Genomic DNA, 17,853 nt, shown 5'->3' with positions numbered 1-17,853 from the left:
GTATTTTCTATATGTTAACTCCCTGAATCCTCAAGCAACTCCATAAAATATATAAATCTCAGGAAAGTAAAGCAGCTTCCAGTTAACAACAGAGGATTGAAACAAGCCTTTGTCTTCTTTCCATCCTAAAATTCCACTAAAATAATAATCGATGACATTTTTGAAAGATGACTATGAGTCACCTTACCACATATCATATTTTAGTTTATTTACCTGCATTTCCTAATTTAATGCTCACAAAATCCTACAAGGAGAGTCTTATTATTATTCCCATTTTACAAATGAAAAAACTGAGGTAGAGAAATGCTCAATACCTTATCTAAAGATACACAGCTAAAACATAGTGGTATTTTCCAGGCGTGTATTTTCAGACCTTATGCTCTTAGTCCTTACTGAAGCAGGATATTTCCCTGACCCCTTCACAGGATTTGCAACAGGGGTGCCTTATGTACCCAGCCCATAGTTTTCAGCTCCTCACAGGAGAGAGCATGTGAGGAAACAAGGCAGGAAATGGAGTGCATGAATGCTGGAACCAGCCAGCTGCTCTGGCACCAGCAGGAGTAAACTCCACTCACTTGGACCCACTGCACTCTACCTCTCGTAGGAGGGAGTGTGCAGCTGAGTGGGTGCAGGAGCTGGGGTGAACACTTTTGGGCACCAGTAGGAAAACTTTATGCAGGCCCCACAGCAGTGTCTGAAGGGGTGCCCACAACCCCTGAAGCTGCAGAGGGAGTATTACAATGCTCTTTTAGCTCTGCCATCCATGGATAGCTTAAGTGGCCCCTTAACAGCTCAATGGGCCCTCTGCCTTTTTGTGTGAGGCAATTACCTTCTGCTGGTGAAGGCAAAGTGTCAGTGTGACAACCTTTTGTATCTACACTTGTGGCTTCCAAGCTCTTGTCCAGCAACCAGGAAAAATGAGGTCACATGAATGAATTCAAGAATGGTAAATGCAGGGGATTTTATTGCCAATGAAAGTGGCTGTCAGTGGGAAAGGGAGCTGAAAAGGGGACGTGGCAGGAAGGTAAACTTCCCCTAAATCCAGCCAACTCTGGCCAGATTCTTCTCCAAAATTATATTGTGAAGCTGTCCCTCTGAAGTCGAGCTGCTTCTCTCCAATGTCCAGCTATAGTCTCTGACGTCCAGCTGTTTCTCCTTTCTGCTGACTAAGTCTGGGGTTTTTATAGGCACAGGATGGGGGGCAGGGAAGGGCCATGGGTGGTTTTGGAAAAGGCAATGTTTGAGCAGGAAAACAGGGATGTGAGTTCTCACTCTGGGCCATAGTCTCAAGCTTTTCAACTTAAGAGTGGGACTTCTCCAGGGAACCACCCCTGTCTGCCTAGAATTTCTCTGCCCCTTGTCCCTATCATTATGACTGTAAACAGGTAAAAAGTATTTAGACTCACAATGAAGACAGTATCTGTAGAAAATCCATTAGCAGTTGAGGGAGTTCATCCACATTCTGAGAAACATACAGAGAATGGCAATTGATGTCACAAAGTAGACAGAGCCACAGCTTTGTGTGTTAGCATAGTGAGGTGAACATGAAACAGTCATATCTTGTAACAAAAAACTCTGGAGAAGTCCAGGACTTGGGAGTACTCAGTAAGACCAAGAGCAACACCAATATAGGGAACTGGGACCAGGGGAATTTGCTGAAAAACTGAACCTAAAATAGCTTCTGTTCCTCCCTAGCTACATCTCTAGTTGGCCAAGTGTATAACCTGTCTCCTTAAGCACGCACCTCCACTGCAGGCAGAACATCCATCCAAGGTGTTCTTTTTAACTAAAGACATTAAGTTATTTCCATAAACACACACACACACACACACAAAAAGATCCCTAGTTGGGAATTTGGGATTCCCCAAACACAGTAGCTCAAAATATAAAGAGCTAAAAAATATGAAAGAAAAGAGACATAGTGACATGGTCTAATAATTTACTAACATATTGTCACATTTGAAAATACCACCATAAAGAAAAGTTCTTAAAAACTCATAGAGAAACATTTTCATTTTAAGATGCCAGAGTGAATAAATTTCTGGTACTTCCCCCTTCCAAAAATAACAAGAAAAACTAAAAAAAAAAAAAGCTATGTATTTCTTAACACACTCTATAGGAAGATGGATGGCAGAAGGAGGAAAGCAAAGCACTTAGCAGAGAGAATGTTTCAACCCCAAATGCCTATAAGAAGAGGAAGCCATCCAATTCACCCCTCCAGGAACACAGAACATTTCTAACTCTCACTGGAAACTGAGAGTACCACGTACCACTGAAGGCAGTAGTAGATGGGTGGAATGAAAAGCCAGACACAGAAGTGTGGTTGAAAAGTTTGAATAACAATTTAGACACCCAGGTCTCCATCCTGACCCAAGGCATCATAGGTGTATTGTCCTGGAGTACTAAGTTGAGTGTTGAGTCTGTACACAGGTAAAAGTCTAGATATGTAAATAGAGGAAGGGAATCTTGATTTAAGTATCTTTCTAGAGAACAATAAGCCTGTACCAGGAAAAGACCTACAAATCCCTAATGATTTAGCGTCATCTGGCCTCACACTGCTCTGCAGTGGAGCCCACCAGTGCACTCACAGCTTGCTTCCAGTTTTTAGCATCTTACTCATTAGTATGAACAGACAATTGAGAAGTACTAAAAATTTGGAGAAATTATCCTACTTGGAGAAGAAACCTGAACAAAGAACAAAGAATACAGAGGCAACAGAATTAATGCAGAAAGCATAAAAAAAACTTCAAAGAAAATGTAATTAATATCCTCAGAGAAATAACGGGAGATGTTATAATCCATAAAACAAGAAAAATGCATTCGTTAAAAAGTACATTTATATAGCAAGTGAGAATTCTTGGAAATTAAAAATATGATGACTCAATTTTTGTAAAAAAATTCAAAATAAGTGCATAAAAATAAAGTCAAGAAATTTTCCCTGAAAGTAGAATAAAAAGATAAACAACGAACAATAGAAGAGGAAAGATGAGAAAATTAGAAGATCAATCCAGGGGGTTGAACATCTTACTAATAACAATTTTCAAAGAGATCAGAGAAAATAAAGGGGAGGACATTTTCACAGAAAAAAATATGCAAGAATATTTCCTAGAATGGAGGTACACAAGTTTTCTCTGAGTAATAAGTAAAAAAGAAATTTAAAAAGTTCAAAGCCTCAAACCAAAGCACACATATCACTGTGAAATTCAGAACAAAAGAAAATCTGAAATGCTTCTGTAGGGCAAATACGTATATATATATATGTGTGTGTATATATATATATATGAAAATATGAATGGCAGTTGGGCTTTTCAACAGGAACATGGGGAGCTATGAAAATGGTGCAATTACTTCCAAATTCTAAGGGAAAATGATTGGCACTTTAAACATCTATAGCCATCCAGATTGTAAATCAAGTGTGAGCATACAGCAAACATTTGTTTTAACATGCTAAGTTTCAAAAATACAATTTCTACTTACTTTACTTCTTCTCAGGAAGCTACTGAAGGAGGTATTTCAACAAAACTGAGAGGTAAACCAAGGAACAGAGAAACCACTGCAGGAGTAGGGTGAAGAGAACACCAAGGATCATGGTTCATGAATGTCTAGGACCACAACTGAGGAGCATATTTAGAGAGCAGTTAGTCCCATATAGCAACAGGAGGATGGAGGCACCAAGAATTTCTAGGAGAAAATTTAGAATGCATAAAGTATTTGACATGTTTGACCATGTGAAAAGCTAATTCTGTATAACAGAGTTGTTATAGGGTGTGAGAAAACAGTCCAATGATAAGAGCAAACACATAAATAATGCTTGCTATTTTCCAGGCCCTTGTTCATATGTAAAACTAAGTAAATAACAAAAACATAGGCAGTTGTTAACTCCAGGAAAAACTAAAAACTTAAGAAAAAAATTGTATTTACTGCATACTACTAGTCTCAGCAGTGAAAAATCTGTATATAATCTGTGTATAATTATAATAATAAAACCATTTAACATAAGTTTGAATTTAAAATGTGACATTACTCTATTGAGAGGATAAAGTAACTAAGTTGAGAAAAAGCATAATTCCTCCCTTACCACAAGAGGAAATCAGTAGAAAATGCCTAAAATTTGGCCTAATAAATAAACATAAATGTAGAATTATAAAGTTGCCTATTAGAAGTAATGACTAAAAGAGTTCAAAGGGATGACCTGTGAAGCTGTGAATGGGTTTTGTCATAAGCTTTGTAGTGCTTTAGCAAATTCCATTGGTTCTTTGCCCAGGTCCCCTTTCCTGAGGGGATGTACCTAACCCCCAGGGTTGTAACAGTGGCCACTAATGCTCACAATTGCACCCTTTTCCAGAAAATTTTACTCAACCAACAGGATTAGCATTATCTGGAAATATCTAGGAAGCTATGCCTTCTCTCTGAGAATAGCCACAAGGTAATGACAGCCTGATATGGAATTTTCAAAAGCCTATCATCACCTTTTCTTCAAGATGGAAAAATTGTGGGGTGCCAGTTATGCTTCAGGGCTCCCCATGTGATAAGACTATGTTTATACTTCAGCTGAGGCCACCTCTTTGCTTTGTTTTCCCCCTTCCCTATCCTGCTTCCTTCACTTCCTAATGGATTTCTCCTGAGTATGCTACCTTGATGACTCACTTGCACACAAATCCCTGTCTTAGGCTTGGTTTCTAAGGAATCCATCCTCAAGCAATTGGTACTGTGGTTCTATGAAGCTAAGGATGGAGGTGGACTACTTTCCAGCTGCTAGCAGAGTGACTGCAATCACTGGTAGTGTTTTGCTAGTGGACACACTTTTGAATCTTGAACTATAAGATTTCCCTTAATCCATAGGGCCTGCAGAAGTGGCCTACCTTCCCTCCCTTTTTAGACAGTGTTCCCACTCGATTGACCACTATACTGAAGTCTCAGCCAAGACCTAGTCCTACCTTTCTTCCTGGCCACCGGCCAAAGAATAGAGATCAAATCTCAGCTTGGCTTTAGTGGCTATGTTCTGCCTACCGAGCAAAGATAGGTATTGTACACCAAAGAAGCTGCAGTACCTGTTCATTCACTTACATGGACATAAAAGTAACCAGAGGAAGGATAGACATAAAGCAGGGCTAAATGGTTTGGCTGGTTTGTCAATGACCTGAAAGGATCAAAATTAGAAGACTGGGGACAAGGAGGTGTAGGAACAAGGCACGTAGGTGGATCTAGGTGAGAGAATCTTTGCAGAGCACGTCACAAAGCCTGTCAGAGAACACCCCCACAGAAGAAGCATTACACAACGTGGGACAGGATGACTTAACCAGGACATATCCCTGGCCTCTGTCATTGGCTACTCTAGTTCTACACAACAAACATGTGCATAAACAGAGCAGCCATGGTGGAAAGGAGGGGGCATGCATGGGCTTCCTCTCCCCAAGCATTATCCAGCTACTGACACACTGAAAGTCTGACTTCAAAAAACATAGACTGATGCTGAGTCCCTGATATGGTGCCAACAAGACTTTGGATGGTTGTTTGCATCACAGTCCCCTCTAGTCTGGAAAGGATGGCAATATACCCTGCCTGGGATGGACTCAGGTGTTGATTATGGGTCTGCTGTTCCCACCACATGGCCTTAGCACCACTATCTGAGGACTCATAGGGTGTCTGATCTTCTGACCTGGGATTCCCTGCATAACATTGCCTCAGACCAAGGGACACACTGTGTAGCAGAGGAAGTATAGTGCTAGCATGACGTGGAAGCCACTGGACCTACTATATGCCATATGCCATACCATCCAGAAGCTCCAGGTCTGAATGGCCAAAAGAATGGCCTCTTGAAGGAACAGCTAAGGCACCAGCTTGGAGATGACATCCTGTAGAGATGGGATGATCACTTAAACCAGTGGCCATTGCATGGGCATGCGCCCAAAAGTAGTTAAAATATATGGGTGTGGGAATCCATATATGGGACCAAGTGGAAGAAGTAGGAGTGGCCCATCCAGTATCGCTCTCAGTAACCCACTTGAGGAATTTCGACTTCTGATCCTTGCAACTTTGAGCTCTATGAGATGAGAGATCTTGGCTCCCAAAATGGAGGAAGGAGAGGAGGGGATGCATCTAGCTGAGAACAGGGTAAGATACCCCTAAATTTAAAGCTGTGGCTGTGGCCCAGTCAGCTTGAGCACCTTATAACAGTAGACCAGTAGACCACCATGGCTTTACCACACTAGTAGGGGTCATTAGTCCTGACCAGCATGAGGAGGAGGTAGTCCTGCTCCCACAAGATGGTGCCAGAAGGAATACAGATGGCACACAGGTGATCTGCTTGGCAACTCTTGCCTCTCCCATGTCCAGTTTTAACTGTAAATAAGCAATATAAAAACCATGGCCTGATAAGGTATGATGATGACCAGGGATTCAGCCCCCCTTCAGGGATGAAAATCTGGATCGCCCCACCCAGGAAGCCACTTAGCCTAGCAGAAGTGCTATCTGAATGAGAGGGAATCTGGAATGAGGGGAGGAGAGAGGTGATAACTAATAGATATGGATCCAGTTGTAACAGGGGGGACTGTCATTCATCCCACTGACCCTCCTCATCTAAATTTCCCCAGAAATTATGACCCATCAGAATCCTGGAAAAGCTGTGTGTGGATGAAGTAAATATTTTGTGAAAGCCAATATACCAGGCAGAGGAAAAGGGGACTATAATAAAGGCTGGTGGTGCTCTGCCTAGATCCCTGTTACTGGTCAGCATACCTATTCCTCAATGGCTAACAGCTCACAACTGCCTCTGTCTAGAGAGAATTGACTTTCGATGGCAAGAATTGTTGCACCTGATAATACTTGGGAGTTCATTCTCCCCACCCCCACCCCAGCCACACACACATGGGCAGGTACCAGCCACGGAGTAGGATGCAGAGATACTTGCCTCCAGGAAGGACAGCTCTCTGGGCACTTCTGATCTCTCCATGGGATCAGGCTGAAGCTGGACTTCAGCTGAAACCAGCTGCCTCTCTCCTTCCCTCACTTCCTGGAGGGTTTTTCTGGAGGTCACTTTTTCAGTAAATCACCCCCATAAAAATCCCTTTCTGAAGTTGTGCTTCTAGAGAGTTCTACAGAACTTAAAGACTATTTGACTTTTGAAACTTTCTATAGCAATTCTTCAATTGCAATAATATCTTTCTAAGATAATAAGAGCTTCCAGAAAACTGGGGTAGGGGGGGTGGTGAGGAGGAAGTTCCTGTATTTGTTTAGTTGCCTAGGGCTGCCATACAAAGTACCCCAAACTGGGTGAGTTAAAACAACAGAAATTTATTCTCTCACTGTTCTGGAAGTTAGAAGGCCAAGATCAAGGTGTGGGCAGAGCTCTGCTCCCTCCAAAGCCTCTCAGGAAAGATCCTTTTTTACCTCTTTCAGTTTCTTGGCTCCAGGCATTCCCTGGCTTGCAGCAGTACAACTCTAATCACAGCCTCCATCTTCACTGTGTCTGTGTCCAGATTTCCCTCTTTTTGTAAGGACTCCAGTTATATTGGATTAAAGGCTCACCCTGTTTCACTATGACCTTATCTTAATTAATTACATCTACAATGCTTCCATTCCCAAACAAGGTCGCATTCTGAAGAACTAATGGTAGAGACTTCAACATATCTTTTGGAGGCTGCAACTTAACCTATAATGGTCTTCTGTGAGGAATGATAACCCAAATGGTGGTGGATGTCTTGCCACGCACACTGAAAGCTAGACCAGGGGGCATATTTTAAATACTGAAGAAAAATCATTTCTAGCCTATACCTAGCTCAATTAGAAAATAACTTCATGTTCAGACATGCAAAGTTCTGAAAATTTCCCTACGTTTGCCTACCTTTTGCTTCTTTGGCAGCAAAGAAGGACGTGCTCTAGCAAAATAGAGCAATAGCCCAAGAAAGAAGGGAGTAGAAGGCAGAAAACAGAGGTCCCAGCTAGGTGCAGGTACAAGGGATTTCCAGGATGATGGCCATGCATCCCAGAATGGAAACTGGTTCAACCTGGAAAGGGACTTTAATAAAAAATGCTCCGCAGACTATCTGATTGGCTAGAGCTCTGAGGGGAAAATATGGAGGAAAATTATAAAGAAGATATTGCAATAAGAAAAAAAGAATAATAATCAGAAATTTTAGAAAAAGTGAAATGACACAAAGACTGCAGAAGGAAGGAAATAAAATCATAGCATACCACCTGGTTCTAGAGCAAATTTTAAAATACGGAAAACCCTGATAAAAACAAAAGTTAAATAAACATCATGATGTGAATTTGTTGAGAGAATGTGGGGATATTTAAAGGGATATTTATTGAAGGAGTTAAGTCCTAATACAGTATGGCAATATGTCAATAGATATTATCTAAATGTGTAAAGCAAAAAGAGTAATTTAAGCCCATTATTTAAAGAAATGGAGATAACCACCAGAAGAAATAGTTCAAAGAGTTAAAAGTGATTGCTCATAAGAAGCAGGACAGAGAAGGGGAGATCAGAAGAGGCTGCTATTTTCATTATAAAAATGTTTTACTTAATTTTTGTAAGGCCATGTGACCTATTCAAGTTATTAGAAAAGACCTTAGTAACTCACACACAGCTACACAATCAGTAGGTGTCAATACTGGGATTTGACTCCCCAAATCCCTTATTTTATGCTTATGCCTGTCCTGTATACTTTGTCCTTTTCTCTCCTGTATATTTTGTTGCCTACTAATTAATAGATGATGTGGCTTACCCTTAAGATGTGGAAGTGAAAAAAAAAAACTGTTCTTACCCTAAATAACTCCCCAACCCCCATGTATGTTGAAGCATGAAGATAATATACGTGTAGAATTAAGATATGTTGCAAGAAAGTCCAAAACAATCCATAGATATGTATGAAGCATTAGGATTTTAGAAATACTCTTGAATATAACTTTGGAGACTTTCATGGCTTTTCAGAAGAAAATATTGCTCAAATCATGTGGGCAGTTCTGCAGGATCAGGCAAATAAACTTCCGTCTACCTAAATTATTTAGCCCCAGGGGGGCTCTTTGGACATAGATTCAGGTAATTCTGCAGCCTTAGCCTCTCCATAAATGGAAAGACCACAGGTCCAGAGCCTGGAGCACAGTGGAATCCGCGGTGTAGGCTGTGGCCAAGGAAACGGCTTAGCAGTGTCCCAAGATGTACTGTGTTGGGTGTTGCTAAGACACAGTGGTAATGTAATGTGTGCCATAAAACAAATGGAGGCAAGCTTTCTGCTTCCACCCTGGGCTCTGTTTCTTCAGAAGCAAGTTAAAAAGAAGGGGAGATGGAGCTGTCAACTCTCTGTACATAAATTCAGAAGGATGAGCCAAGGCTGGCAGGATGATGGATAATTCTCTACAATAGATGTACATATTCTTATGCAAGAAAGCAACCATTGCAGCAGAGTAAAATATGGAATATGGAACAGCGGAGAAGAACGTCAGCAAGTAGAACGAGCTCAGTGAAAGATGATAATCCAGCAGAATCGGCACTAGAGTGACAAATTCTAGATTTTACCCTATCCCAAAGCTCACTATTTGGTCTTTTCTACCGGGAACAAAGCCTTAAGAAAGATTTTAAGGTACTCTGTGATTGTCAGGAAAGAACTGCAATTAGTAATACCTGCTGCTGGCCACAAAGGGAAAATGTTGGCTTATTTGCCTTACATTGTCAACCTTGGCTTCTGACATGCTCAGCAAATGAATTCACGCCTCCCCAGGGATGAGCGTTTCTAAAGTGTTGAGAAGGGTGTACTTTATTACGAAAACAAGCAACCCTATTCCATTTTTTTTTTTTTTTACATGGCCAAAGTGCACACTTGTGTTACCTTTACAAAATGAAAGAAACTTACTGAAGAGATTTTTTCATTAAAGACAAAAAAAAAACCTCATTGACATTTGGGTCAATTTCCATCCAGCTTTATCTCTATGAATACATTCTGAAATACAGGATTATATCTAGGTATCTAGGTTAGAAAACTGTGGAGCCCATAGTTTTCATTCTATGGTTTGAGTTTAATGAATCTCAATCCAGTTTAGGATTTTCTTTTATTTATAACATATTAAATTGTTAAAGATTTATTTAGGAGCTAAATATGAACATTGAAATGGTGTGCCTACTGAATGCCCATAGAAGGATGGGCAGTTGATAGGAAGACTGAACTATCCCTAATTCTAAACTTTGAACTAATTAAATATTTCTTGAAACTCTGCCCCGAGACAAAATGAAAACCAATCAACCAAGGTTCTCAAAGAACTAGCTATTGAACCAACCCCTGCCCCCATGCCACAGACGGCCACAGACTGACAAATCACTAAAATCAGTGCTTCTTTGGTTACTCAGAAGATTTGATAATTTACAAAAATGGTCTTTCGGCAAACTGATCAATGTTCAAGCTGAGTTTCAGTGGATGGATTATCATCAAGCTGAATCAGGGCCCCCTTTAAACATTTTGGAGTTGGCAGAGCTCTGGACATCATTTTACAGAAAATAGCCAGGCTTTCTAAAGGAAAACACCCCAAAGTCCCATCCCATTTAGAAATGAAAAGTTAAAGAAACCTGTTGTGTTGATATGGGATAGTCCCAGACAGCGTCTCCTGACAGGTAAGGATACCAAGGACCCCAAAAAAGGCAGTTACTCCAACGATGAGAGGAGAATGGACTAGGCTAGTGTCCTAGGCAAAGCACAGAAAGGGGTAAATGGGAGATGTTTGGGAACAGAGTTCAGTTAAACCTGGAAGCCACTCCAGATCCAGTCATCACTGCCAGGCTTGCAAATATTAGCCTCTGGTATACCCCAGTGACTCTCACAGAGATCTCTACCAGACAGGCAGGCATAACAATGGATGGGCATTTCCATTGGCAGCACCCTCTAGCAGTGACGGAAGCTATTAGAGATTCGTCTTCCAGCTCTGCTTCTACTTGGAGCTCATCAGCCCAGCAAGCCCCACAACTAACTCCAGAAACCCCACAAATAACTCTAGAGAGAGCTATGTCCTTTCTCAGAAGTTTGAGGAATCTCGTGATAAATTTGTTTGCATAAATTAGGGTATGTATTTGCACCCCAGCTGGTGCCCCAAGCCAAACCCTTCCCACAAAGAATACAGAACACAGCCTGCATAAAGATTCAAAAGATTCAACCTGTCAGGGTGTGCTGTGCATGACACACGAATAGAAGGTAGATGCCCAATGGACATCTGTTGCTTTGCTTTGGAAACCCAAGTAGAAATGAGGGCCTACACTCTGTTTTTGGGGATTTGGTTTTGGTTTTGGTGATTTGTTTGTTTGTTGTTGCTGTTGTCATTGTTTTGAGGAGAGAAGGAAGATGAGATCAGTGAACCAAAGAATAAATAGTACAGTGGGATCTTTGGGCCTTGGAGGAAAAAAGACCCAGTGGCAAAATGATAATTTCTCTGCTGATATCTACCAAACTTTAGTCCTTTGCAAACAACCGTCTCAATTTTTCTCATACCTATATACTACACCATTTATGCTATGATTTACTTAATATATTTTTAATTGGCTTGCTTTCTATTTACATTTTTTAAAATAGACTTTGTTATTTAGGCAGGCTTCAGGTTCACAGTAAAACTGAGTAGAAGGTACAGAGATTTCCTATACACTCCCTGCCCCAATACATGCATAGCCTCCTCCATTATCTGCATTTCCCACCAAAGTGGTACATTTGTTACAATTGGTGAATCTTCATTGGCATAACATTATAACCTAGAAACCATAATTTACAGTACGATTCATTCTTGGTGGTGGTGGGCATTCTATGGGCTGGAACAAATGTGTGATGCCATACATTCACTCTGCCATTATAGAAATCCACTGCCCTGAAAATCCCCTGTGCTCCACCCATTCATCCCCTCTTTCCCCTCAGCCCTGACAACCTCTGATCTTTTGCTGTCTCTGTAGTTTTACCTTTTCCAGAATGTATGTGGCTGGGATCATTTAGGAGGTAGCCTTTTCATACTGGCCTCTTTCACTCAATAGTGTGTATTTAAGATTCCTCCATGTCTTTTCATGGTTTGATAGCTCATTTCTTTTTAACACTGAATAATATTCCATTTTCTAGATGTATTAGATGTACCGTGGTTTACCCATTTACCTACCAAAGGACATTTCAATTGCTTTCAAGTTTTGGCAATTACGAATAAAGTTGCTATAAACATCCATGTTCAGGTTTTGTGTGGACATGTTTTCAGCTTCTTTGGATAAATACCAAAAAGTACAATTGCTAAACCATATATATGGTAAGAGTATGTTTAGTTTTATAAGAAATCACCAATCTGCCTTTAAAAACGGCTATACTATTCTACATCCCACCAGCAACAAATGAGAGATTCCGGTCACTCCACATCCTCCCCAGAACTTAGTGTTGTCAGTGTTCTGGATGTTTCCCAGCCTAATAGGTGTGTAGCGGAATCTCACTGTCGTTTTAATTTGCATTTCCCCGATGACATATAGGCATCTTTTAACATGCTTATTTGAAAATAAAAAATCTAGGCTGGGCGCAGTGGCTCACGCCTGTAATCCCAGCACTTTGGGAGGCCGAGGTGGATGGATCACAAGGTCAGGAGATTGAGATCATCCTGATTAACACGGTGAAACCCTGTCTCCACTAAAAATACAAAAATTAGCCGGGCGTGGTGGCGGGCGCCTGTAGTCCCAGCCACTCAGGAGGCTGAGGCAGAAGAAAGGCGTGAACCCAGGAGGCCGAGCTTGCAGTGAGCCGAGATCGCGCCACTGCACTCCAGCCTGGGCGACAAAGTGAGACTGACTCTGTCTCAAAAAAATAAAATAAAATAAAATTAAAAAGAAAAGAAAAAATCTTTGGTAAGGTGTCCATAAAGGTTTTGGCCCCTTTTTTCATTGGATTTGTTTTGTGTTCTTATGGTTGATTTTTTTTGTTGTTGTTGAGACAGAGTCTCGCTCTGTCGCCCAGGCTGGAGTGCAGTGGCGAGATCTCAGTTCACCGCAAGCTCCGCTTCCCGGGTTCACACCATTCTCCTGCCTCAGCCTGTCACTGCGCCCGGCTAATTTTTTGTATTTTTAGTAGAGATGGGGTTTCACCATGTTAACCAGGATGGACTCGATCTCCTGACCTCATGATCTGCCCACCTCAGCCTCCCACAGTGGTGGGATTGCAGGTGTGAGCCACTGTGCCCAGCCCTTATGGTTGAATTTTAAGAGTTCTTTGTATATTTTGGATAATAATTCTTTATCTGCTATTCGCTTTGCAGATGTTTTCTCATAGTCTGTGACTTATCTTTTTATTATCTTGACAGTGTGTTTCACAGAGCAGACATTTTTAATTTTAATGAAGTCCAGTTTATCACTTCTTTTAATGGGTCATACCTTTGATGTTGCATCTAAAAAGTTATCACCAAACCCAAGGTCATCTAGATTTTCTGCAATGTTATCTTCCAGGAGTTTCATAGTTTCGCTTTTTACATTTAGGTCTATTATCCATCTTGAGTTAATTTTTCTGAAGCGTGTAAGGTCTATGCCCATAATTATGTTTTACATGTAAAATAGACGTCCAGTTTCTCTAGCACTGTTTGTTGAAAAGACTATCTTTTCTCCATTGTATTGCCTTTACTCCTTTGTCAAAGATCAGTTGACTTTATTTATGTGGATCCACTTCTGGGCTCTCTATTCTGTTCCACTGCTCTATTTGTCTGTTCTTTCACCAACACCACTTCAATTTTTTTAATAAAAAGTTCTACATTATGGATTTTATGTGGCGGTTATCATTTTTCTAATTGTATTAGTCCATTCTCACACTGCCATAAAGAAATACCTGAGACTGGGTAATTTATAAAGAAAAGAAGTTTCATTGACTCACAGTTCTGCATGGCTGGGGAGACATCAGGAAACTTACAGTCATAGTGGAAGGCAAAGCAAAAGTAAGCACCTTCTTCACAAGGTGGCAGAAGAGACAGCAAGTGCCAGCAGGGGAAATGCCAGATGCTTACAAAACCATCAGATCTCATGAGAACTTACTAACTATCACGAGAACAACATGGGGGAAACCACCCCCATGATCCAATCACTTTCCACCACGTCCCTCCCACGCACAGTGCGTGGGGATTATGGGGATTACAATGCAAGAGAAGATTTGGGTAGGGACACAGCCGAATGATATCACTAATATACATGAAAGTTTACGTATCTATTAGTGTAGCACCTAAAATCATCATAAATGCTGTCTTTGGCATGTATCCCACACAGTGAAAAATACTAGGGCAGTACACACACAAAAAAAAACATGCTGGGGAACCAGTTAGTGTGCTTACAGACAAGCTGTATGACATTATCAACTTGACCAGTCCGAAGCTTCATTTCCTCTCCTTCGTACTGGGGTGTAATGGCCACCTGTTGCCATTTCTCCCTGGCCCTTACTCTGTAAGAATTACCGTATGCCTCTCCCATCCTGCCACTCTCCCACTGTGAGGAGTTTACAGCAGTCCTGGTTGTTGCAATGCCTTTTCTCCCCAGCTGCAGATGATTGGACCCTTTCCTGAATATTTTGAATTAGAACAAAGAGAAAGGTCATTTGAGTGTTTGAATTCATGACATGTAAACCCAGGACAGACACGTTGCTACCACGTTTCTTTAGTGAGATTTGGGGCAAGCTTATCTGGACAGAGAGACACTGAGAGAGAAAGAAACAGAAAGAAAGATGTTCAGAGAGGAGCAGAGATAGGGGCAGCAGGGAGGAAGGCCACCCAGCTTTGCAGGCTGTGGTTCAAGCACCTCCCAGAAATGTACTGATTCTTGATCTTGGGTTGCATGTCATGACACTCTTTTTTTTTATTTATTTATTTATTTATTTATTTATTTATTTCAAAATAGAGTCTCACTCTGTCTCCTAGGCTAGAGACCAGTGGCACGATCTCAGCTTACTCCACATCCTGGGTTCAAGCAATTCTCCTGCCTCAGCCTCCCGAGTGAGTCTCAGACTATAGACACACACCACCATGCCCCACTAATTTTTGCATTTTTAGTAGAGATGAATTTTCACCATGTTGGCCAGACTGGTCTCTAACTCTTGACTTCAGGTGATTCACCCACCTTGGCCTCCCAAAGTGCTTGGATTACTGGCATGAGCCACCACCACGCCCAGCCGAGACATTCTTCTATCTTAATAACAACCCCCACACACATTTTCTAGGGCTTGAATTAGGCTGGCCTTATTTCTACTACTTGCATGCACAGGAGATAAAGCTAACGCATGGGATTCATGACTTCCTGAACAGATCCTTTGAGGATTCTATGAAACTACTTGGGCCGGGCGCGGTGGCTCAAGCCTGTAATCCCAGCACTTTGGGAGGCCGAGGCGGGCGGATCACGAGGTCAGGAGATCGAGACCATCCTGGCTAACATGGTGAAACCCCGTCTCTACTAAAAATACAAAAAACTAGCCGGGCGTGGTGGCGGGCGCCTGTAGTCCCAGCTACTCGGAGGCTGAGGCAGGAGAATGGCCTGAACCTGGGAGGCGGAGCTTGCAGTGAGCCGAGATCGCGCCACTGCACTCCAGCCTGGGTGACACAGCGCGAGACTCCGTCTCAAAAAAAAAAAAAAAAAAAAAAAGAAACTACTTGAAGGGGCTCAGAGTGGGCTCTCAAGAAGGGATCGTTATTATTACCTTTGTGGCATTCCATTACACATCTTCATCCCCTGCAACCCGTTTCCGACTCCCGAGGATCACAGGGGAAATAGCTCTCCGAGGTGAGAGAAGATAGTAACAGAAGAACAGGCTGTGGGTGAGAAACTTGGGACCCTTGTGAAGAGACAGAGAGGAAGTGTGACAAAGCCAGTGATGGAGAAGCTGCTAATGAACCTCACAGTATTATCAGACAGGAGGTGCCAAACCTTCATAACTGCATTTGTCCCCATTTCACTTTCTAGAGGAAGTACAAGGCAAAGTGAGAACACAGCCTTTACAATCACATGGAACCTAAGATGAATTTTGGTTCCAATGCCTATCAGCTTTGCCGCGCCTACCACCTTGGCTTAGTTTGCCTTTTAATGAACTGTCAAATTCCTACCCAGGTCCGAAGTCATGGTGAATATACATTGAAGAAAAGAATGCATCTCTAAGCAGCAGACACAAAGTACACATCCAGCAAAGTTTAATTTCCTTCTTTCCTTCCTTCCTTCCTTCCTTCCTTCCTTCCTTCCTTCCTTCCTTCCTTCCTTCCTTCCTCCCTCCCTCCCTCCCTCCCTTCCTTCCTTCCTGTTGTGTGTTGCAGAAAACGTCTGGGATTGGGATGATCACTTACAGAAGAGAGAGGTAACTTGTGGGCTTCCTCTGCTTTCTTGGCTTCACTGAGCAGCTTTCAGAACAGGGTGAAAAAGATGGCCATGTCCTCACTTCTCCACAGGGCCATCTGGCTTGCTCCTTCTGCTCTGACACTCTGCCCCTAGCTTCTGCATGGATGGCTCTCCTTATCTTTCGTGCTGTAGCTCAAACTTAATTTCCTCTGTGACACTCCCCATTCTTGTTCATAGACTGTCTCGTGATTTGTAATTACAGATTGATTTGTTTGCTCGCTTGTTGAATTTGTGCTTCTCCTGCCTCCTGCACATCTGTGTGGACATTTCTCTGATTCCTTCCCCCTTCCAGCCCTCAGTGAAGCATTTTCTGCCCTGCTTCCTTTGCCCTGTTGGCTCCAGTGACTGGCTTGCTTCCTCCTACACCCTAACTGGGGCTGGGCCAAGGTCCCAGCATGCCTTGCAGCTGCATCTGTCCACTATAACAAAGGTAGAAGAAGCACAGCGGTGGGGCCAGGGGGAAGCTGGATTTCTCCCCAGACTCTGACCACCTTCACTCTGGCATTCACCCTCTGGAGTCTCTTCTCAGCACACATTGTCCCATGGCCATACCAAGATCCTAGTCGCTGCAGTGGGTTGCCCCAGAGTAGCCACCTGAGAGCAGAAGGACTTGTCTTAGCCTACAAAAGGTCACAGGACACTTCTCCTCTATTGCTCAGAACTCGCCAATCCTAGGTCAGCCCTTTAGAGGGGAGTGCCACATGTGAATACTATGGTCCAAAGAGGCTACCCAAGAAACCCGTGACGTCCCAGTCAGATGGGAATGAGGCACAGAGGCACGGCCCCTGAACCAGCTCCCTTCCCCTCTATGGTCTTTCTTCCATGCCATGTTGCCTGTCACTCAAGTTAGGCCTTGAAACAAAATCAAGACACCACGGGTATGGGGCAGGATACTGGGCCAGCATTAGTAACAGCCTAGGCAGTGAGATTTTAAGGTGTCTTCATTTGGATTTTCCCAGAGGTAGGCCCTGAAAAAAGGATCTGAGGGCAACTAGTTTCTTTAGAAAGTGCAGAAAAAATGCATTGGAGTAAGGAAGTGATTTGGGAGGAAGATGAGGCAGCCAATACATGGTGCATTATTAACAAAGTAGGTGACTCTAGTAGCTCTTGGGATGGGCATGGGACAGGGCCTTAATCCTTACAGGAACGTCAGGGAAATGGTATGAATTACATGCTCGGAAGAATTCCACCTGAGGGGCAAGGGAGCTGGGGTATTTACAGGCAAGACTGACGCTGCTCCTCGGGAGCACTGACGCCCTGGCATTTTTTGGCCTTTTAGGCAGAGGAGCTTCTTATGGTTCCTGAAACAAATATCTCTCAGGCCTGAAGATGAGGTCCTAGTGCTAGACGTTGGCAGGAGTGCATGGCTTAAGGGATACGATGAGGCACTGACAGGATCATTTACACTGGTCACCTCAAAATTAGAGGTGCTGCCCCTTAAAATATACATTGCCTGTTGCTGATATCTGGTATTCCCCCATTAGAACTCAAACCCTTTGGCATCC

Source organism: Papio anubis, chromosome 8 (genome assembly GCF_008728515.1).
Source record: "Papio anubis isolate 15944 chromosome 8, Panubis1.0, whole genome shotgun sequence".
Taxonomy (NCBI): Eukaryota; Metazoa; Chordata; class Mammalia; order Primates; family Cercopithecidae; genus Papio; species Papio anubis.
Note: the sequence above shows the minus strand (reverse complement) of the source record.